At 37.5% G+C, this 24,376-nt stretch overlaps 1 protein-coding gene across 1 annotated transcript in view; it reads left to right on the plus strand.

The window, feature by feature from the left end:
- The window catches only part of DEPDC1B (DEP domain containing 1B), a 172,306-nt gene that overhangs the window by 142,958 nt on the left and 4,972 nt on the right, over positions 1-24,376 (plus strand). The gene's annotated exons all lie outside the window — the stretch shown is intronic.

The raw sequence follows: 24,376 nt of genomic DNA on the forward strand, positions 1-24,376 counted from the left end.
AAAATAGCAGTGGCCCCTACCCCAAAAGATGGTGAAGATCAAATCAAATATGCAAAGAACTTTATAAATGCTCTAATTAAAGCAGTAGTCCTCTCCCATTTCTCTGGTGTAGGGTTGTTGTTTTTTCTCTTTTAAAAGTCAGAATTGCCAGCAGAGACTTCTTAATGGTGTTAAGAGCATCCAATCATTTCAGAACTGGAAGCAAGGACTTTCCTTTTAGAACATTTTCACATTTAGAAGAATACGTGTCATTCTTGCTATGTCAAAGAAGGGTTTAAATTAAAGGTACAAAAGAGGCTCATCACTGATTAAGTTGTGTGGTGAGAGGTAAATAAAGATCACCAGCACGCACCCTGTCTTCATCTTCCCTCTGCCATGCTTCTTATCAGCCTCCTTTCTTCCTTCCTAGTCCTGTTGTGGGTTGTGTTTGTCCTTCATTTTCAAAGAGGACCATGTCATCAGGGAAATGATGACATGACTTGCAGTTGACTTTGATTTGAATGAGGGAGGGCTATGCAAGGTCATCAGCCTCACTTTCTCCTCTAGAGCCATCCGGATCTAGTGACTAGTCATCTCTGTTGTGGGAGCCTGCTGTGAAAAATGGGCCCTGCCAGAGATCAAACAGGGCATTTCCAACCATGGGAGCCCCAGTGAAAAAATTATGGGGCTGCAGCAACTGCCCACCTAGTATCATCTCTCTTGGACCAAAGGTGCTTAACTCAATGTTAAAAGGAAGAATTTTTTTTTCAGCCAAAGAAAAGCAAAGTTCATTAAAGATACACCGTATTGGGTAGACTCTTAAGGAATGAGCATTTGTGATGCTTGTATTGACAAGTGGGCCAGGTTGAATCTGAACACCTTCATGGAGGCATGATAGAGCTTATGTACTGAAAGACTGCGGGAGGGATCTAGGGGTGGCCAAGTAGTTTGGGGTGACTAGGGAAGGACCAGGGAGGATCTTGTTGGGAGTGGAATGCTTTCCCTCCTTATTTCTGCCGACTGGTTTCCATAGCTGTTGTTCAGTGATTTTATTCATATCTGACTCTTCATGATGCCATTTTGAGATTTTCTTGGAAAAGATACCACAGTGGTTTGCCATTTCCTTCTCCAGCTCATTTTACATATGAGGAACTGAGGCAAACAGGGTGAAGTGACTTGCCCAGGTTCACACAGCTAGGAAGTATCTGAGGACAGATTTGAACTCATGAAGATGTTTTCCTGATGCTGTATTCACAGGATCCCCATCCTATGTAGTAATAGTAATACAAACAAATATTTGTATAGTGACCCATACTTTGCCAGATATATGTTATCTCCTTTGATAAAGCTAGTTAACCTGAAAAGACAAGACTTTTTAAAGTGTTTAGCTCAGGTTTCTGGGAGCAGCATGATATAAAATGAGTAATGTACTTGGTAATGGAAGCTCTGCCACTTTTCTAGCTCCGTGTCCTGGATCAAGTAAGTCCCTTTTCTTATTTTAGATCTGATCTACAAAATGATTGGTCAATAAAAGACTCTTCGTCACCATAGTATAAGCCTCTTACTTCCTCACAACTGGAAGTAGGCTCTCTAAGCCTCCACTTGTTGAATTAGAAGCAGGCAAAAATATTGTTCTTGTTCCAGGTCATCTGTCAGGAAGACCAAATCTACACATTCTCTAAGGTCTAGGTCCTCATTTGCCTTTTTGGTATCTTTGCCAAGAAGACCCCAGCTGGGGTCATGAAGAGTCATACATGACTGAAAATGACTGAACAACAACAACTAATGGTATTGGAAAGTTGAGTGAATTGCCAAAGGTCATTCAGTCAGAATGTATCACAGATGCTGGTACTTGAACTCTGATTATCCTGACTCTCTGGATTCACTGGATTCAGATGGCTCTGGAAGAGAAGTGAGGCTGGTGACCTGCACAGCCCTCCCTCACTCAAAACAAAGTCAAGTGCAAGTCATGTCATCATTTCTCTGATGGCTTGGTCTTCTTCGGCCATGAAGGACGAACACAATTCTGACTCTCTGGTAATATTTACCATGATAACCCTAGCTAGTTATCTTGCAGATTTGTACTACTGGTTGGTTACAAAGAGAACTACATAAGAGAGTATGGATAGATCAGTGTAGCCCCACCACTACTAGCCAAAGAGCTATGAAAATACAATCTCTACTGCCTTTTTTTCTTCTATAGTATCATCTTACTTTCTTTTCTGCCTCTCTTTAAGGGAGGGGAAGGGTGGAAGCAGAGCATAGGCACATGTTTTGGTGTGCTAGGGACGTGACAGCGAGGTGGTGTAATGGAAACAACACTGGACCTGATATCAGGAAAACCAGGGATTCTAGGCTTGCTTCACATACTTATGGGCTATTTAGCTCTGGGTAAATCATTTACCCTCTGCCTGCCTCACTTTCCTCATCTGTAACATGAGCATATAAGAGCATCTACTTCCAAGGGTTGTCGTGAGGATAAAAATGAGATAATATTTGTAAAACACTTCTGTGCTGTAACATACTAGTTATTGCTTTTTAAAACAAAGAAATAGATGATGTTATTCATGTTAAAACTATCTTAGATCTTTATTCACTGTCAGCAGGAAAAATAATGTAGTGAGAATTTAAGGGTTGAAATTGCATTTTTTCGCTCCAGGTAATAACCAGACTACATTTCATTCAGGTAAATAGAAATTGCTTAAGACAATTTTCCAAACCTTGATAAAAATGTCTGCCATGATCCAAAACGAGATTAGCTGAGGTAAGTAGCAATTAGAATTAGACTTGACTTCCATATTAAAAGTCTTGATGGAATGTTTTTAGAGGAAATCACTCAATGCATACTAAGAAAAAAATCTCTATTAAGGAAAAATGAGTGGTGGTTTGCCTGTATTTTTCCAGAGCTGCAAAACTCTGAAGGATACTCAAGCAAGGAGAAAAGTGAATGGATAATGAGAAAAGAAATCCCTTATCTGCCATGGGTAACTAAATTCAATATTCAATTTTTGAAAAGCTGTCCAGTTTCAGCATTTTAGCATTTATTACCAGTCAGTAACAGAAATGGGGAAGCATAGATTAAAAAAAAAGAATGATTATGCTTTAAGAAAATGGTGCTAGACCCAGTTACAGTGACTCACACTGAAAGCAGTGGCCCCAGAGCTGCAGGATTGAGATTTGCCTCTCATCCTGCTACTGATTTGCTGCTTGAGTAAGACTTGCCTAAAAGATGGAGATGTTTTTCCACCTCTTGGGATGCTGTTTACAGGAACATTGTATGCAAATGAATACACATTAAAATGCAAAAATTCAGTAACACCTGCACACCTTCCTTTCTTTCTTCTGAATCTTGTTAGAAATTACATCGTGGTTATGTTATTTTATAAAAATTCCCTTCCTGTCAATTGCTGTTCCTTAATACATTCAATATAAAGGCCTATTTTAACTAACATGTGTAGGCTCTAGTAAGACACTGTGCTCTCAAATTTTCCCCAAAATGAAAAAGAAAAAGAGACCAGTGTCCACAGAACATAAACTCACCTTTTTCTGAAGCCTTGGACCTAACTTTTATTAGGAAAGTTGCCTTTTTTTCTGTAGTTTCATTTTAGTTGCCAGTTGAGGGGCTGGGAGGGTGGGAGCAGAGCAGCGCTTGTCCTTATGGTTGAATTATAAGTATATACTGATTCCGATGGGAAAAGAGCCTAAGTAAATGTTTTTGGTAGAAAAGAGAACTTGCCTGTGGCAAGAGTTCAAACACACTCTCCCTTTTTCATTAAGTACAAAGAAAATAGGAAGAGAAACATCTAGGAATATTTTTATACCATCAAATGCTTAGTGGGGAAAAATAAATTTTCTGGGAAAATATTATCCATAATAACAATGATAATAATTCATATTTGTTCAGTGCTTCAAGATTTGTGAAGCACTTTCCTCATAACAACTCAGGGAAGTAGGGAGAATAAAATGTTCCTATTCCCATTTTACAGATGAAGAAACAGCGTCAGATGGGAAATGACTGGCCTAATGTTGGGCAACTGCTCTTGGAGGTAGGACTCAAACCCAGGGTCCTGACTCGAAGGGCAGCACTCTTCCATAACTGACAACACTCAGTCTTTTTAAAAAGTTTAAAAGGAACTAAAAAGGGGAGAAAAAAACCAAACAGAAACAATGAGGCAGAAAGCTGCCATTTTAGTACTTAGCTGCCCTCTAATACTATTTGTCAGATGCTTTTAAATTTAAAAAATTATCCTGGCTTGGAATTTGGTTCCTTAGTGGGGATATTATTTGTTTTCTGATAAAGATGCAACTAAACCAGGGCAGCTAGATGGGGAAGTGGATGGAGCACTAGTTCGAGAGTCAGGAAGATGAGTCTTACTGATTTCAAATCTGGATTTGTGACCCTAGGCAAGTCACTAAACCCTATTTGCCTCAGCTTCTTCATCTCTAAAATGAGTTGGAGAAGGAAATGGTAAATTCCTCTGGTATCCTTTTCAAGAAAACCCCAAATGGGGTCGAAGACTTGGACATGACTGAAAATGACTGAATAACAAAGATGCAACTGAGATGTTTAAGGATGTCCTTGCTACAAGAAGACGACTTACCTTACCTATTTACTAAATGAACACAAAGCCCTGCATTAAAAAAAAACCACATCCTGACCTTATCACGGATCAAAAGTCAATGACCTTTGCAATTTGGAATAGTTGCTTATAGCACTGAACAATTCAGGGACTAGAACACGAGCCTGGGTGTCAGGCAGCTTGGACACCATGCCTGGCTCTGGCATGGATTTGCTCTGTGACCTTTTGCAAAGCATTTTGTTTCTCAGTGGCAATCCATTTATCAGGGTAAAAGTAAAAGGGAAAAATTTAAATAATTCATTAAATGGGCTGTCTACCTACTGCCCCTAGAACCCCTACCCATGACCCCATTCTTTTCTTCTATCAGCAAACTCCAGGACTTGGTGGGGGTAGGTGCTCCTTTACTGGTTTCTGACTGCCTCTATATCCCCTCTCTTTATTGAGTTCCTATGTGCCAATTTGCTCGGTGGAAAAGGATATGGGCCATTTCCCTTCTTCTCTTTCTTAGATATAGCCCCTTCCCTTTTTTCATTTGTTTGTTTACCAGACTGTAATTTCACAACTCCCTCTGACAATTCAGATCAGCCCCTTATGAAACTTTCTGTCTTAGAGAGTTGCTTGGGTGCCCTGAGAGGTTAAGTGACCTGCTGAGGGACACAGCCAGTATTTGTCAGACAGAACTTGAACCCAGGTTTTCCTGATTCAGTGTCCCGTTCTCTATCCACTATGTCTCATACCTCTTTTAGGTAACTTTTTTTTGTGTTAATTTTTATTTTACACTTAAATACAAAATGAGAAAAGAAAAAAAATTACCATGCACACAGCAGACCATAAGAGAGGATTCAATACAAAACAATAAATTTCCATTTTAAGAAAAGCTATATAATAAATACTGCACATTGTTTTCAAAGCTGCCCAGCTTTTCTTTGCTTCCTTGTGGATTTTCTTTTGTTCTCTGCTGTTTGCTTTTTACTTTATTTTTTCCTCCTCCTTTCCCACCCCCCAAGAAGGTTACAAATAAGTGTGGATATATGTATGCTTATACATAGCTATCTATAAACACACACATATATACACATATACATTCATATACACACATATCTATCTACCTATATCTATATTTACAGATATAGATAGATATGACTGTACTATGTTTATTTCCTCCTATCATCTGTTTCTCTGAAGATGGATAGCATCTTCCTTTACAAGTCTAAGTCTTTCCATGTTTTTCTAAATCAGTCAGCTCATCATTTCCTATACCGCAACAATATTCCTTTCTGGATTCAAACAGCATTTTTCTTCATAGAATCTCTGAGGTTAATTTGGATATTTATCATATAATGACTTGGTTGCCCAAAATTGTTCTTAAAAAAATATTGCTGTTACTATATGTAATGTTATTTTTTGCCCTGGTCATTTCACCCCTCATTATTTTGTGGAGATCTTTCCACGCTTTCTAAGATCATTGATCTCGTCATTTCTTATGGCATGGTAATATTCCATCATTAACATATGGCACAATTTGTTTACCTATTCCCCAATTAATGGACATCTCTGAAATTTCCAGTTCTCTGCCACCACAAAGAGAGCTGCTATAAATATTTTAGAACATGTAGGTTCTTTTCCATTTTTCCTAATCATCTTGGGAAACAGACCTAATACTGGGTCAAAGGATATAGGCAGTTTAATAACTCTTTGGGCATAATTTCAAATCTCTCTCCAAAATGGTTGGATCAGCTCACAGATTCACCAACAATGAATTAAGGTTCTAATTTTTCTATATCCCCTCCAACAAATGATCTTCTGTCATTTTAGGTAATCTGATCGGTGTAAAATGATATCTGAAGATTGTTTTAATTCACATTTCTCTAATCAATAATGATTTAGAGCATTTATTTTCACATGACTATAGATTGTTTTGGTTTCTTCATCAGGAAACTGCCTATTCATAGACTTTGACCATTTATCAATTGGGGAATGACTTGCATTCTTATAGATTTGACAAAGTTCTTCATAGACCTTTATCTGAGGAACTGTCTATAAAATTTTCCCCCCGTATTCTGCCTTTCTTTTGATGTTGGCTACCTTTGTTTTATTTGTACAACCCCTTTTCAATTTAATGTAATCATAATTATCCATTTTACATCTCACACTACTCTTTTTTCTTTTGTTCATAAATTGTTCACCTATCCATAGGTATGATAGGTAATATGTTCCATGTTCTTCAGATTTTCTTGTAGCACCTCCTTTTACATCAAGGTCATATGTCCATGTTGACCTTATCTTGGTAAGTGATGCAAAATTTCATTCTATGCCCAATTTCTGCCAGACTGATTTCCAGCTTTCCCAACAATTTTTACCAAATAATGAATTTTTATCCTCAAAATTTAAGTCTTTATCCTTGTCAAACACTGGGAAACTATATTCATTTACTGCTGTAGATTGTATTTCTACTCTGTTCCACTGATCTACCTTTCTGTTTCTTAGCCAGCGTCAGAGAGTTTTGATTGTTGCTGTCTTATAATATAGTTTAAGATCTGGTACTGCTTAATTTCTTCCTTTACATTTTTTTCCCATTAGTTCCTTTGATATTCTTGACCTTTTGTTCTTCAAAATGAATTTTGTTATTATTTTTTCTAGTTCTGTAAAATATTTTTCGGTAATTTAATTGGGATGACACTGAATATATAGATTAATTTTGGTAAGATTGTCCTTTTTATTGTATTGGCTCTGCCTACCCATGAACAATTAATATTTCTCCATTTATTTAAATCTGATTTTATTTGGATACAAAATTTTTACAGATCTTGGGTTTGTTTTGGTATTTTATGCTGTCTAGAGTTATTTTAAATGGGGTATCTCTAGTTATCTCTTCTCACAGCATCCTGTTGGTAATTTATAGGAATGCTGATGATTTATGTGGGTTTATTTTATATCCTGCTACTTTGCTGAAATTTTAATTATTTCAATTAACTTTTTAGTTGAATCTTTAGATTTTCAAAGTATATCGTCACATCATCTTCAAAAAGAGATAGTTTTGTCACCTTATTCCTTATTCTGATTCCTTCTATTTCTTTTTCTTCTCATATTGCTATTACTAGGATTTCCAATACAATATTGAAGAATATTAGTGATATATGCCTATACTTTCAAGTGTTTTTAATAGAAATGAGTGTTCTACTTTATCAAATACCTTTTTCTGCATCTATTGATATTATCATATGCTTTTTGTTACTTTTATTATTGATATAATCAGTTTCTTAATAGTTCTCATGCTAAACCGTTTCTGCATTCTTGGTATGATCCTGCTTGGTTGTAATGTATCATCTGTGTAATATATTATTATAGTCTTCTAGTTAGTCCTTTATGTGAAATTTTTGCATCCATGTTCATTAATTAAATTGGCCTATAATTTTCTTTTTCTGGTTTTCTTTTTCTTGTTTTAGGTATCAGTGTATTTGTTTCATAAAAGGAGTTTGGTAGGACCCCTTCTTTGCCTATTATTCCGGATAATTTATTTAATATCGGAATTAGTTGGTCTTTAAATGATTGATAAAATTCACTTGTAAATCCATCTGGTCTTGGTGCTCTTTTAGGTAACTTCAAAGGGGCTTACTGCAAAGCACTGTAGGGAAAATAAAGGTCAGGCATAATAACGAACAACAAGAGAAAGTTTCCAATGTTGATTATGTTTTTTCAGCCAGTCTCCTACTCCTATCTTGTCTCCTATATATTTCAGCAATATTTATTTTTGTTTTCAAGGAAATGGATTTAGTTGGTAAAGCTATAGATATCTCAACCTTCCTAGAATTTACTTCCCCTAGGCCTTAACAGACAACTCTTCCTTCCACAAGCAGAAACTCAAGTCGGGTCTGGTCTTGTCCTGATTTCTTGGACAATACAAACACTTCCTCTCCACTCTTTCCTAGAGTCCTCCCTTTGGATCGTCAAGCTGTCTGCTTCAAATGCCATACCTAACTCATCCCTTTTCAGGAGGTCTTGGAAGGTCTAGTCTACAAAGGGTGACTTTTCTTTCTCTGAGGTCCATTTTCTCAGTCTTGCTCAGTCTAAAGTGATTGCTTTAGGTGTTAGCACAGCAGCTCTTGTTTTGAAATTGGTTTCTTTGTCCTATTGTCCTAGATTGGAAATTGGGCTTCCTCTCTCAGGAAGACTTTGAGCCTCTCAGACCTCATGGTCTGGTCTAAGTAGCCATCTCTCCCTTTGCCATGTTGCCATCAGTAGAAACCTCTTACAAGACTCCTCTTGTTTATTGTTTAAAACCTTTTCCTAATTGCAGTCCTCCTACTAAATTCTAGCTTCCTTACCAGGAACTCATTAACCAATATACCCTGGGATTCAATCAGTTTTCTTGAGCCTTTCTCCTTCCCTGCTTTTAGGGTGTGCTGAGCTATGTGTAACAACAAGTAAAACCAAAACTTGGTCATTTATAATATGTAATATTGTGTAGTCCCTCTACCTCCCACTCCAATTAGTAAGACAAGGTCATACATACACTAGTTTGAGATGTCAATGATGATGGTTCTATTCAGGTGAAGATGAAATAGAAAACCTCTGAGGTTCCTTCCAAATATGTAATTTTGTAAAGATCTGCTTTTGATACTAGGCAGTTCTATTGGTGACATGAATTGTAATGTTATTGGGGATTCAGCATATTGTGGTAGAAAGAGCACTGAAACTGAAGTCAAAAGACGTGTGCTCAAATTTTGCCTCTGACACGAGTTTCTTGACTGTGCAAGTGACAACTTTTCTGGCCTTCAGATTCCTCATCTGTGAAATGGGGATGATGATACTTACCTTGAAGGAATGTTTTAAAGAGAAACTCCTTATAAAACTTTAGAGTGCTATAGGAATGTGATTTATTGCTATACTAGTTTTTTTTTTGTCAGCAGGAATTTTTCAAATTTTTCAAATAATTTTTCAAATTTTCAAAAAGGTTTTTCAAATTTGAAACCCAACCTAACAGAGAGAGGCCATTGTAATTATTTCTATAATTACAGATAGAGCTAGCTACTGTTTTTAGCTCCTTCATATTGTGCCAATTTGTGATTCAGTAAAAAATTTCAGATCACATGAAATAAAATTCACATGTATCTGGATTTCTTTGAGAAAAAAATGGCACCACAGTTAGAGCAGGTATTGTGATTAGTCAGAGGAGCTAGACTGCCCTAACAGTGAATCTCTGAAATTTCATTGGCCAATTAAGTTCCATCAGTGATAATTATGGGTTTCATTATCTGTGGTGTGAACAATAATTACAGTCACTTCTTTTTCAGCATCTTGCTCTTGAACCTTTATCATCTGAATTAAATTAGGAACAAAGAAGAGTCTCATTTTTTTCTTTCAAAGTATCAGAAGCCAGATTTCTTTGTAAGCTCCCAAAGAGATACCAAATGCAGTGCAAGCCATGTGCTAGACTAGAAAACCTAAGAATTGCCTTGGTGTACTGTTATGTTACAGAATCTCCTAGTGAAATGGAAACACATTGGGTTGGGTAAGAATCAGTAGACATGGGCTTGTGTCCCAGCTCTACCACTTACTCGCTTCTACAACTGTTTTAGTAGTTTCTATGAGAAGTCAAGAAAAAAAAAATAGGATATGCCTTCTTCCCTTGAGAAAGACAGGACCAGTGCTGAACTTTGGTTTCTTCAGTTGTAAAATCATGATTAGAATTACTCTTTACCTCAGACTTTATGTGAAGAAAATGGTTTTTTTTGTATTTTTATAAATCTCAAAATTGATATAAATATGTTATTTCTATTATCTGCAAAATATTTGTCTTAGAATGGAAGTGTCCTGAGGGTAGAAGTCACTTTTTTTGCTTGTATTTTTATCCCTAGAACTCAGCACAGTTCCTGGCACATAGTAAGCACTTAATAATAAATACTCATTCATTTACTCTATTTACATACCTATTTATTGTGAGGCTCAGACAAAAAAATTATGATTATTATAAGACCATATATTTAGAGTTAGAAAGTATCTAAGAGATCTTGTAGTCCAACCTTCTCTTCGTATTACAGATGAGTTACTCAAGAGTAACTCGGTTATTTGTCCAGTATCATACAAATGTTCTCCAATACCTCAATTCATGTCCATAGCCCTATTAACTTTGTGACCTTAGGTAAGGCACTTAACTTCTGGACTTCAGTCTCTTCACTGTAACATGAGGGAATGGGACTGGAGGATCTCTAAGATTCTTTCTAGATTTAAATATAAATCTGATCCTATAAGGTTACTTCTGAGCTTTCTTTGAAAAAAGTTTGGCATATTTGGTCTTGCGAAACCCTGACTGTATTTCAGCAGTATTTAAGTTTTTTTTTCTTGTTGCTTGTAATATTTTTTCCTTAATCTGGGAATCTGGAAAGTAGGTATGGCATTCCTGTAAGTTTTCCTCCTTGGATCTTATTCAGGTGGTGAACAGTAGATTTTTTCCCCTACTTTTTACTTTACCCTCTTGTTCAAAAACTTCAGGGTAATTTTCCTTAATAATTTCTTTTAATATTGTATTTTTTTTTTATCATAACTTTCAGGTAGTCTAACAATTCTTATATTGTCTCTCCTCGATCTGTTCTCCAGAGCAGTTGTTTTTCTAATGAGATGTTTCAGACTGTCTTCTATTTTGTCTAGCTTTATTATTTATTAGTGTCTCATAGCTCCATTTGATTCCTCTTGACCAATTCTAGTTATCAAGGAGTTATTTTCTCCCTTAAGATTTTGGACCTCTTTTTCCACTTGGTTAACTTTCTTTTCATCATTTTCTTGTATTGCTTTGATTTTTTTTTTCCCTAATTTTTCCTTGATCTCTTATTTGATTTTTGAATTCCTTTTTAAGTTCTTCTGAGAACTCTTTTTGGACTTGTGAACATTTGATGTTATTCTTTAGGGTTAGAGTAGCTAGATATATCTTTTTGATATAGAATAACATATTTAAGGTTAGAAGGAACTTTAGAAATCAACTTGGACAAAATATTCATTTTATATCTAATCACCAAGTTCTGCTGTTAGGCACTAACCTAATCTTATTCAGTGGGAAGGATCAGAGTTGGTCAAGTCCCATATTCTCCTTGGATGTTGCAAAGCATCCCTCCACTGAGCAGAAAACTCAGCAAGGTCAGCTGATCATATGTTTTGAATCGGAAACTATTTAATCCAATCCCTAAAGGAGTTAGGTGATTCATCTAAGGTCACCAAGTTAATAAGTGTCAGAGGTAGAATTTGAACTCAGGTTTTCTGACTCCCAGAGCTAGGATTCTTTCCACTATAACGCATAACATGCTGAGATCTCTGTAGTTTGCAGAAAGTAGACAACTTTCTATTCTCTAGCTCTGCCTCTTAGTGAGTCTCTGTTGATTTGCTTTCTAAAGGATAGTATGTGACCTCGTTTTTGCCCAAGCAGGAGAATACTCCTATGAGGCTGCTCTGAGTCTATAGAAGATGACATTATTCCTGATTGGTTAAGAAACCTCTGAGTTCATATTGATGTGTTCACAGACAATGTGAGAGAGATGGGACAATATTGTTGAAGGGCTTAGAGAGAGACAGACACAGGCTTTTGACTGATGGACTGAAGACTTGCTCAGAGCAGCAGACATGTGAGAAAGCCAGACCTCACCATGTCATTGACTTTCCTTGATTGCAATCCTGGAGACTATTAAGAGAAGACTCCCCTCTTCCCACTACTACCCTCAACCCCTAACCTCCTGGTGAGTTGTTTCTAGCTTGGTTGAGCTGAGTTTTTTATCTTGCTCTCAAGTTGAAGAGCTCATTTACTCTGGTGTTTTCTATTTTCTAATCTATATAAATTCTTCAATTTTTATTTACTAGTTATTTTGATTAAAGAGGCTTATTAATTATTAATGATGTCATTCCACTTTGCATCTGTGCAAGATTTTCAGTTAATCAACAAATATTTCCAAGTTCCAGCTCTGCTCCAGGAATTGTACTAGGTTCTGGGGATACAGCTTATTCTGTTGGTCTGATTAATTTCAACTGTATGGAATAAGCTCATCACTTAGAATTCACTACCAACCACTATGCTACTAATGCAGGGCTTGACTGATAGCACCTTCCTTAGCCTCCTCTCCTCCTGATTGGAGGGCAGACTACCAGATTCCTCCCAATGACTTTATATATACAGGGCAGAAACAGGACTCTCTGCTTACTCTGTTCTGCATCTGCTGCTCTGCTTGGCTTCAACTCTACAGAAGAAGATACCCCTGTACCCTCTGGTGTACCCTTGTACTCCCATACACTTTCCTGCGTTCTTTGGGTATTGTCTCCCCCTTTGTAATCTTAACTCCTTGAGGTCAGGTACTGTCTTTTTATTACTGTATTTTCAGCACATCAGCCAGTATATAGTAAGAGCTTTGTAAATGCTTATTGGATTGGGTTGCATTAACTTTTTAGTCTTTTGTATAATCATCATTTGATAGGAAGGAACTAAACTGGTGATAGTAAGACAAATATTACCTTCCCCTTGGGAGCAATTAGGAAAAGTGTCTTTTATTCTGAACTTCCATCATGCCATTAAACTACAGATAAATGATGTGTGGATAGATAGATAGATGACACAGTGGGTAGAGTACCAGGCCTGAAGTCAGGAAGACTCATTTTCCATAGGTCAAATGTGGCCTTAAACACTTACTAGCTGTGCAACCCTGTGCAAGTTACTTAACCCTATTTGCCTCAGTTTCTTCATCTGTAAAATGAGCTGGAGAAGGAAATGGCAAACCACTGCAAGATCTTTGCCAAGAAAATGCCAAATGGGGTCATGAAGAGTTGGACACAACTAAAATGATTCAATATGACAGATACAACTCTAGTCCAGTATCTGCCTTGGAGACAGGAGCTTTTAGGAGAATTTGCTTATGCATGATATGTATGGATCCTGTCCATAGAATAGGAATAGTCCTCCTTTTGCTCCACCCAAAGACAAAAATTGATGTCTCCCTTAGAGATGTAGTGGGACAGATCCCAGTTCAGATATCTATACCATACAAAGACTAGTCATATCTTTGGATGGCAATTATCTATCCGCCTATCTGTCTCTCTCCATCCAATGAATTAATGTGGGATTTTATTAATCAGAATCACCTCTAAATGTGATCTCTTCTGAATCTGTTACATCTGTCTATAAAACCTAGTCACATGACCTTGGCATAGTAAAATAGAATCCCCGCAGTGATGAACATGCATGCTTGGACACAATTTGCTTCACTCTTGGCATAGACTCATTAGATGTAACAAAATGATCCACAATAACAAACAATATGTTATAGAATGGCTACCATTCAGTTGGTCCTCATATCCCAAGGCAGTCCCATGATGTCTCCAGACAGTATGTTGGCGTCTCTGAACCCAGGAGTTCTGGGAAAACCTTCATGTTGCTTACTTGGCTTCCAGGGTTGCTCTTCATGTGGGTGGGCAATATCACATACATCATTTATAACTGATGTTTGACTCAGGCGTCCTGTAGGGTTAATCATCAAGGTTCAGGAACTCTGGAGTGTGCCCTCTCACAGCACAGGGCATAAATGTGGGGTCCATTGTAAACTGAAATTCCTAAAGGCCAATGTCTTTTTTTTTCCTAGTGTCCTATCACTAGCTTCTAATTATAGGCAGCTCAATCTTTATAGAGTAGGGCTGCTTTAAGGACTCTTTAGCCCACATGTTAATGGCTGTTGTTACACACTTAGTTTTTATCTCCTCACTGGCAGTCAAACTCCAACTAGTTGGAGCAGTGGTGGGAGAACCAGGTGAATTGAGAGAGGAGCTATAAACTGATGAGAAACTGAGTCCCATAGAGGTGAATCTGAAGGTCACATGGATAATAAGTGACAGAACTGGTAGTCAAAAAAAAAAAAAACCCAGACCAAATCCAAGGCTTTTTTCTATTCAATGGAGATACTTCTGGGCAGATGAAATAATAGATTGTATTTTTTTTGGTGCATCTACTTTTATATGCTCACTGAATGCTTGGGAGTCTCAAGGAAAATGCAAAAAGGGATTTGGAGTATTTTCACAAAAGTAGTTCTTTCTGTGGGAGTGAAGTGGTCTGGAGGTGAGTTATCTTCTCCCCTCCCTCCATGTTTTATTGGGTGCTGAAGCAACAGTGGTTTTAGTTCAAGGGAAACAGCAGAAAGTTGATAGGAGGTCTCATGATTAGACTAGGGCCCTACTAAAGTCAAGAAAGTGGAGATCACCATTCAGCTAAAAGACATTACTGTAGCTACTGGTGTTTCACCTTTCTTTCATGCAAGAAATATTTTTTCTCCTGCAGGTCAACAATTCGAAATTACATGAGCAAAAAAAATAAAGAAGAAAAATATCTTCTCCAAATAATTTACATAACAGATTTTGGTCTATTTACTTTTTTTTAAAACAAGAACAATAAGAGTCAGAGAAAGAATATTCCCACTTAGAAGATTAAAGACAGAAATGGTCAAGAGCTGGGGTTCATATCCTGCGTTTTTCTACCTTTTAAAAAATAACTATATTTCAAAAATAGTTTAATTTGTAATCCTATTTTATTTTTATGCATTTAAAATGTTCTGAGAAGGGGCTCCTATGCTTCACTAGACTGCCAAAGGGATTCACGCCACAAAAAAAGAAAAAGAAAAAAAGGGTATGGACCTCTGGGCTAGAGGAAAAAAAAAGTTGACACATTGACTCTTAAAATATTATCCTGTCTACATACATGTGAGCATACATGCATGTGTGTTCATACATGTACAAACTCATATGTAAAACACTATCTCCACTTGAAGTTCTAAAAGCTGTTATGGAGGAATTTATAGCTTTTAGAAATAGGAAAGATGCATGTTATTTTACACCAAGAGATTGGTGTGATAGATAATAGATCAGCAAACTGAAGCTTCCTATTAAAGACTGTTTGAGTTGGAAGGGAGCACGGAGGCCAGCTCATTCAATTCTCACATTGACAAGAATCTGTGAGAAGAGGTCACCCAGTTTTGAAGTAAGGGGAATTTATTATTACTAGAGGCAGAACAATCCACTTTAGGATAGCTCTCATATTCAGAAGGTTTTCCTCTTCTATAAAACAAGATTCTGCTTCTATAAAACTTTCATCCATTGTTCATGGGTCAACAAATGAGGTAACAGCAAGGGAAGTTTTCATCTGGTTTTCCTAAATATGATAGTGCTCCAAAGACCCCAATGCGGCAAGCACTATAAAGTCATTTGACTGACAAACCCATGGAAAGCCAAGAAAGAATTCAGATGTATATCTTTTATGACTTCACACTTTCAAGTGATTTAATTAGTAACCTCATTTTCACTTTTGCAGCTATGTATAGTAGAAAGAGCGTCAGAGTATTGGAGGGGATGTTGAGAATTCAGAGGCTTACGTCTTTCAACAGCAGAGACTAAAGTCCCAACAAGCTCTCCCCCTTGGTTTTCAGAAGTCAGTTAAGGTATGGAGGATTATAGCAGGATAGTATACAGTACAATGTCCACATACTGCCATCTGACACAGGGGAAGATAAAATTCAGGTTAAAAAAGTTTTAGTTTTAAGAATTTTATTTGCTGTACAGTATTTATGGTAGTATCAATTTCATGCATTATAGAAAGTAAATAGTGCCTGAAATCAATGTTTGTTTGTTTTTTTGATTGAGATGTCAGCAAAAAAAGGTCAAAGAATTCTAGGAAATTAATGAAAAAAATGATTCACATGTAATCAATTTTATTTTATGTACTGTATTTTATGGGTTATTTCATGGTTACTTTGTTAAAAAAGTGTATATTATCAGAATTAATATTTTGTTATAAACAATTGTAAGCAGTAAAGTATATTTTCAGCAGTTTTTGGTGGTTGCAGCAACCTAACTCCTATTTCCCATAGGTTCAATGTATCAAGCCACATTTTTTCCTTTCACACCATTTTCTAGGAATGTTACCCCCATAAAAGTTGAGGATTGACTATAGGAATGTTCTGTAAGTCATGGTAAAACTGTTTTCATGTGCTGGGGAGCCAAAATAGACATGTGAATTGTTTGTCCTGGGAAGGCAGTTCCTTAGAAAGTCAGTCCTTCTTTTCAAGGACTTGTCTCTCATTTGAACGCTCTAACTATTAGTAAAAGATATATGTAAGATGAGAAGGAGTGTAGTATAGTGAAGAGATTGCTGGTCCTGAAATTAGGAAGCTTTGGGTGCAAGTTCTGCTTTTAATGTATCCTGATCCTAGGCAATCTTTTTATGCCCTAGGCAATTCTCTAAAACTATAAAGTACAGATGAATAGCCAGTCTGTTTTGGTAGAATAAGTTTCCATACTGGGAATTCCATGTATCAATGAAATTACAGGTCTGGACCCCTTGGAAGTTGTAAGATTTTGATTTGGATGACTCCTCAGAGATAATTTAGTGCAAAAAACCCCCAAAGAACCCCAACCCCTTCCAACCCTCCTCCCACTCCCAAACACAACCAATTCTTCTCTTGTCCTGAAAAAAAGATTGTCTTTTCCCAAACTTTCTATGTTTTTTGTTTGTTTGTAATATGGCTATGCTAAGGACTCAACAAAAACTTCTTGAGGATAGGGCCTATTTAATTTTTGTCTTTTTTATCCCTACATCCTAATACAATACTCAACACATAGCCATCACTTACTAAATGCGTTTTGATTGATTGATTGGAAGGGTTGAAATAGAAACTTGTCTGATAGATGTGACTGCCTCCTGAATGCTTTGTTCTATAGATTAGGAAGCTGAGGCCCAAAGAAAAGTTGACTTGCTCATTGCAACATGTATAAGGGTAACAAAACCGAGGTTTGAACGCAGGTCTCCTGGCTTCAGATCAACTGTTATTTATAAAAATCATTAAAGACATTATAAAAATAATTTGCATCCCTCTCACATATATCTGTATAGTAGACACTTAAAGAGTCTGCTGAATTGATTTGGTTTTGCCAAATTGACCCATCACTAACTAGAAAGAAGCAATCATAGTGGATAGCTCAAATTTGTAATCTGTCCTCCTCTTAACTTTCTATCTTGAGAACTAATGATGTGCCAGGTAACAGCTATTGATTTCCTCCTGCCATTTAGTGAACCTTGTGTGGAGAAGGGAATTAGTCTATGTGGAGTGAGGAGTAGCGGGGAGGGACAAGGTCTCTGTCTCACTGTAATCCTTGATCCCACTGAGGGGTTTGTGACAGTGAAGGAGACTGTATTTTTAGAATTACCACACTCTGTTTCTGTGTGGTGAACATTCATTTATAACATACTATATTTAGTGAAAGTGTAATTATCCAAGTAGTCTAAGTTTAAGCAGTCACCTTTCCTTCTTCATTCGCATCAGAACAGCCTCCTGCAGCTGAGAGTTGCAATTACCATCACACCTGGAGAGCAAAGTTGTCAGGAGAAGTTCTAATACCTGGGCCTGAGAAACTGCTCTTAAGAGCTCAATTTAGAAAATCTTATGAAAAGTTTCCATTCCCTCACTCGTTCATTCCTCTATCTGTTTATCCATTCAGCAATAAATGGTGCCTCAGACACTTAGTAGATGTGTAATCCTGGGCAAGTCACTTAACCCTGTTTGCTTCAGTTTCCTCATCTGTAAAATGAGCTGGAGAAGGAATGGCAAAGCACTCCGATACCTCTTTCAGGAAAACCCCAAATGGGGTCACAGAGAGTTGGATACAAGTGATAAATGGCTGTATAACAAATGCGTGCCTGCCTGTGTTACTGAAGAGAGAGGAAAAAAAATGTTAGTCCCCACTTTCAACTTGCTTATAGTCTAGAAAGAATGGTGAGATTTGCCCAATACAAACTAAAGTAAATGCAAATGAGACCAAAAAGTTCAATGGGATCTGATAAATAAGAAGTCATTTACAGTTTGGGAGGAATCAGGGAAGACTTCATGGAGAAGGAAGCATTTGCTCTGGGTCTTGAAGAAGAGATATGGTAGCAACAGGTGGGTAGGGAATTTCAGGCATAAAGTATAGCGAGAGTAAAAGTAAAAGAGTAGGAAAGCATGGCTTGTGTTTAGGAAATGAGAAGAATGTGAAGTTTTTGTGAGATCAGTAGAAAGTAAGCTCCTTGAGGAAAAGAACTTTTTCTTTTTGCTTCTGAAGAGCTAAGAAATGGAGAACTGAGAAATGGAGAGCTAAGAAATGGAGAGCTGAGAAATGGAGAGCTAAGAAATGGAGAACTGAGAAATGGAGAGCTGAGAAATGGAGAGCTAAGAAATGGAGAACTGAGAAATGGAGAGCTAAGAAATGGAGAGCTGAGAAATCGAGAGCTAAGAAATGGAGAACTGAGAAATGGAGAGCTGAGAAATGGAGAGCTAAGAAATGGAGAACTGAGAAATGGAGAACTGAGAAATGGAGAGCTAAGAAATGGAGAGCTAAGAAATGGAGAGCTAAGAAATGGAGAACTGAGAAATGGAGAGCTAAGAAATGGAGAACTGAGAAATGGAGAGCTGAGAAATGGAGAGCTAAGAAATGGAGAGCTGAGAAATGGAGAGTTAAGAAATGGAGAGCTGAGAAATGGAGAGCTAAGAAATAGAGAATGAGAAATAGAGGGCTGAACCAGTTTCTGTAAGGGGAATAGGGACCAAGGAACTTCATGTTGTTTGTCTTTAGTTTTGAAGAGGACTAATGACATGACAGGGTGATGTCTGGACTTGTGCATGAACTGGATTTAAGTGAGGCAGAGCAGAGCTGCACAAAGTCATCAGCCTCACTCTCTCTTCCTGAGTCACCAAAGTCCAGTGGCAGGTTCTGCAAGGAGAGTAAGAACCAAAGACCTTCACGATTAAAATGTTTAGGAGAGAAGTCATAGAGTTAGAGCTAGAATGGACCTTAGAGGTCATGTAGGCTGCCACCCTTAGTTTAGAATGGAGGAAATTAGGCCTAGAGAGATGAAGTGATTTGAGTATTGGATTTAAAGTCAGGAAGACCTGAGTTTGGATCTCACTTCAGACATTTAGTAGCTATATGACTTTTGGCAATCCTTTTAACCTCACTCAGTCTCAGTTTCCTCATCTGAAAAATGGGAATATTAACACTTGCCTTACTGGGTTGTTGTAAAGAACAAATGAGATAGGGGCAACTAGGTAGTGCAGTGAATAGAGCACTGGTGCTAGAGGCAGGACAACCTGAATTCAAATCCAGACACTTGACTCTCACTACATGTGTGACCTTGGACAAGTCACTTAACCCTGATTGCCTCACCTCCTTCCTCAAAAAAACCAAAACAAATGAGATAACATAACGTGCTTTTCAAACTTGAAAGTATTATATAAATGCTAGCATCAGGACTTGAAAAGAGGTCCTCTCACTGGAAACCTAAAAATTTCTATTACATCCTGCTACCTCCCAAAGGTACTTATATCCTACATTACTTAAATTCTTTTTTTAATCTTGAATTTTTTATTGTTTTTTATAAATAGTGTTTTATTTTTTTCCAATTATAGGCAAAGACAAATTTTAACATCTATTTAAAGAAATTGAGTCCCAAATTTTCTCCCTTTCTCCCTTCTTCCCACCCTTCCTCTCTCCACTTCCCTCTCCCTAAGATGGCAAACAGTTTGATATATGTTACATATGTGCAATCATGTATTAAATTCTTAAGAGAAATGAGGAATGTTTTGGGTGAGGGGAAAAAGAAAAATTCTAGATGAGTAAGATTAAAGGAAGTTTTTCTTTCAATTTTATCTTGTCCTTCTCTGTCAACTCAATCATGAAGGGAAATGATCTACTCTCTCTCCCCACCCAACCTCTTCCTCTCACATTGACTTTGAATTGCTATTTCATGACTTCTTTTCCTTCCTAGATGTTCTTATGTTCATATTATTTCATTTTTAATTTTTCTTGATGCCCATTTAATTTATTTTAATTAATTAATTAATTTAACTTTTCAATATTCATTTCCACAAAATTTTGGGTTCCAAATTTTCTCCCCATTTCTCCCCTCCCCCACCCCAAAACGCCAAGCATTCTAATTGTCCCTATCACCAATCTGCCCTCTCTTCTATCATACCTCCCTTCCCTTGTCCCTATCTTCTCTTTTGTCCTGTAGGGCAAGATAACTTTCTATACCCCATTACCTGTATTTCTTATTTCCTAGTAGCAAGAACAGTACTCAACAGTTGTTTCTAAATCTTTGAGTTCAATCTGCTTCCCATCCCTCCCTCCCCACCCATTCCCTTTGGGAAGGCAAGCAATTCAATATAGGCCATATCTGTGTAGTTTTGCAAATGACTCCCATAATAGTCATGTTGTGTAAGACTAACTATATTTCCCTCCATCCTATCCTGCCCCCCATTGCTTCTATTCTCTCTTTGGATCCTGCCCCTCCCCAAGAGTGTTGACCTCAAATTGCTCCCTCCTCCCACTGCCCTCCCTTCCATCATCCCCCCCACCCTGCTGATCCCCTTCTCCCCCACTTTCCTGTATTGTAAGATAGGTTTTCATACCAAAATGAGTGTGCATTTTATTCCTTCCTTTAGTTGAATGTGATGAGAGTAAACTTCATGTTTTTCTCTCACCTCCCTTGATATCCATTTTAAAACACAGTTTTTGCCTATAAAAGACTAGGAACTAGCACAATGTGATCTGATGAAGAGATAGCTCTGGCTTCCTTACTGGCCTGTATTTGGAGAATACACTGGAAAGATCCTTAAAAGCAAATTAAAAGTTTCATCTCAAAGCCTGGACATTGGATTTTTCCCTTTAATACAGCTTTTGACCTGTTGCTTCTTTATCTCCCTGTCCCTCCCTATCACTGCAATTCTTGAAAGGGAGGTGAAAACTGAAAGTCAGTGTTCTGTAACTGACTAGTAGGTAAAGCACAGAAAAGATACATTTCATTTCACTTTCAGAAGTCAATTCAACCTTGTTTTTTCTTTCAGTTCACAGAAGCCTTTCTATTCCTATCAAAGGTTTTTGATAAATACCAAGAATATGTGGCTAAGCAAAAAAAAAAAAAAAATTCACTCTAGTTTTTTTCTTTTCTGCTCTCCTTTGGGCATAGGTTGGCCAAAATAAGTCTGGTATCAAGCCCCAGAGACCATGATTTTACTCAAATATTTACAGAGATCCCAATGTGTGTACAATCCTGGACTAGATCTACAAACTTAGATGATGTTGGATGGTGAGGGAGAGGAGAGGGGTGTTTCCAGAAATGGAATTTCCATGGAAAATACTATACTGTTTCCTGAATTACAAATCTAAGTCCTATGAGAAAAGGACTTTAGCTTGTCTTCAATTTGGGGCAGCTAGGTGAAGACCTGAATTCAATTCTAGCCTCAGACTAGCTCTGTGACCCTGGGCAAGTCACTTAGCCCTGTTTGCTTCAGTTTTCCCATCTGTAAAATGAGCTGGAGAAGGAAATGGCAAACCACTCTAGTATCTTTGCCAATGGGGCAATCTTTGCCAAAAGAGCTAGACATGACTGAAATGATTGAACAAGAATAAAACCTAGGGAAAAAAACTCTCGGGGATAGAAATTCCATGTCAGACTAAATAAATGTACATGAGAGCCCTTTGAGGACACGCAGTGACAGTCTTCTTATCATTTTATGTCTCAGCAGAAATTTCTTATAATTACAGATCCTCAGGCTATACAGGGAGACAAGAAACCTTCTTGTTTAATTTCTACTGTAAAATATGTTTAAATCCTTGATACAGATAGAGAATTTCCACTAGCAAATAAAAAGTAGATTTGTATCTTTGAGCACATTTTGGTAGATCAGGATCCTAGGATTGGGAGGCAAAAGCTACATATATAAGGAATCTTATATACTCAATATAATGCTACATATACAACACTCATTTTTCTAAAATGTGGTTATGTTACTCAAAAGACATTAGGCCCAATAATCCTCATGGGAAAAAAAAACTAATGAAGGAAGAATACTTATCCAAGAGTTTTTAACTGGGGGAGGTCTGTAAACTTTTTAAAAAAATATTTTGATAACTGTATATCAGTATAATTGGTTTCCTTTGCCATACTAGGTGTTTCATTTTATGCAGTTAAAAACATGGTTCTGAAAGGGGCACCAATGATTTCACCAGACTTCCAAAGGAGGCTATGACACAATAAAGGTTAAGAAACCCTGATCTAGATTGTGATGTGCAGTTAGAAGGGCAGCCCCTTGAGTTAGTTCACCAATAGAAATGCTGCAGATTGACAGTGAAGTAATCCCAAAATCGAAGAGGAGGAAATAGAGATGGACAGATTGCACTTAAGAAATTGTGTATGTTGAGATTCCATCTTTAGTCCTGACACAGAAATTAATTTTTTCAAAAGCAATAGATTCTTTGAATTTTGTACCATGAATTTAATAATCATCAACACACATGAACATTTCAGTATGCAAATGTATCATCCCCTCTACCTCCTCCTCTCTTATCTCTGCCTGACTTATCTTAATATTTGTTGATTCCCTGGGAGTAACCTTCTCAGTCTCCACCCCAACACTACTATGGCTCCTAACCTCCAGCAGTGTGCTTCCTACTAATGATCAGCTAATAGACTTGGTTATCTCTTAGCAAAGGCATAATAAGAACAATAGTTATAAGACATTCCCTTCTTAAACGTGGAGCACTCTCCCCTACAAATACAGATAATGTCCATGTGCTGAGTAAATGTCAGATCTAGTAATCTTGATATTAAGTCTAGATTACTTATTATTTTAAAAATAGTAAAAAAAAAAAGCAAATTAATGTTGTATAGATGCAGGGAAAGCAAGGGATTTTTCTGTATACTTCAAAAACTCAAAAGAATTTTTAAAATTAAGTGAGTTCAACCTTAGAGGACAATGATGATGATGCAATGGCTACTCACACTCCTACTAATGAAGAGCCTGGAAGTCTTATCTCCTTTATCACAATCCTCATTCAATTCTCCTTGGGTGCAACTTGTTTCCTGTCTGGCTGCTCTGCTGGGTTGCCCAAGGTTTACTCCTCTCTGCAGGGACTCTCAGTACCCTGAGCTAGTGCCTTGAAGCTGTTCCCTCTCTGTGACAATCTCTCTCTATACACATCTGTGTAAAGTATAGTCTGTTCTTTGCTGGAGAGTGTCTCCTGCTGGTCAGAGCAACCTCCCTTCAAAGTGACATGGTTGATTATGGAGAAAAACTCCCTCATGCTGTGCTCCATACGAATAGCTGTTCCATAGGCCTCTAGATGCTTTAAAAAAAAACTCCCACTCTTGAAAAACTAAGATTCTTCTTTGTTTCACTATGTGAAGTCTTTGGGTGCATGGTGTGTTAAGGGAGGACTAGCATCTTTGATAAGAGGGCTTGCTGAGTGCTTTCTAGGGCTGCTCACTCGCCTCAGGTGTCTACCTGTCACCCAGATCTCATCTGTGACTCCAAATAGCCCAAGTATGTGAAGTGGCACTGCAGATGGGCTAAACTAGGTTAAGGGTAACCAACAGGCCTCCAATATGTCAGTGAGTTGGGGGGTGGAAAGACTTCCCCTGGCAGAAAGGACAGATGAGAATAACTTATTCCAATGGCCATGGAAGCAATTGAAATAGGTCCTGTGGAGTGCTTAAAGCTTGACATCAAGGATGCCAACATCATCTACTGTATCCCTGGCTATTGCCTTGACTTTTGTCCTGCCTCTGGATTTCCATGACTCGAGGAGAGAGTGAGTCTAATGACTTTGTGTAACTCTCTCTCACGTAAAATTAACTCACAGGCAAAACAAGGCATCACTCATCATTTTGATGTCATTGATCTTTGAAAAAATGAAGGACCAATAGCCATGTGAAGCCTCCAGAAGCAGGGCTAGTTAGTTTGCCTAGCCAGTCCTTGTGCTCTTCTTGACCG

Source organism: Notamacropus eugenii, chromosome 4 (assembly GCF_028372415.1).
Source record: "Notamacropus eugenii isolate mMacEug1 chromosome 4, mMacEug1.pri_v2, whole genome shotgun sequence".
Lineage (NCBI taxonomy): Eukaryota > Metazoa > Chordata > Mammalia > Diprotodontia > Macropodidae > Notamacropus > Notamacropus eugenii.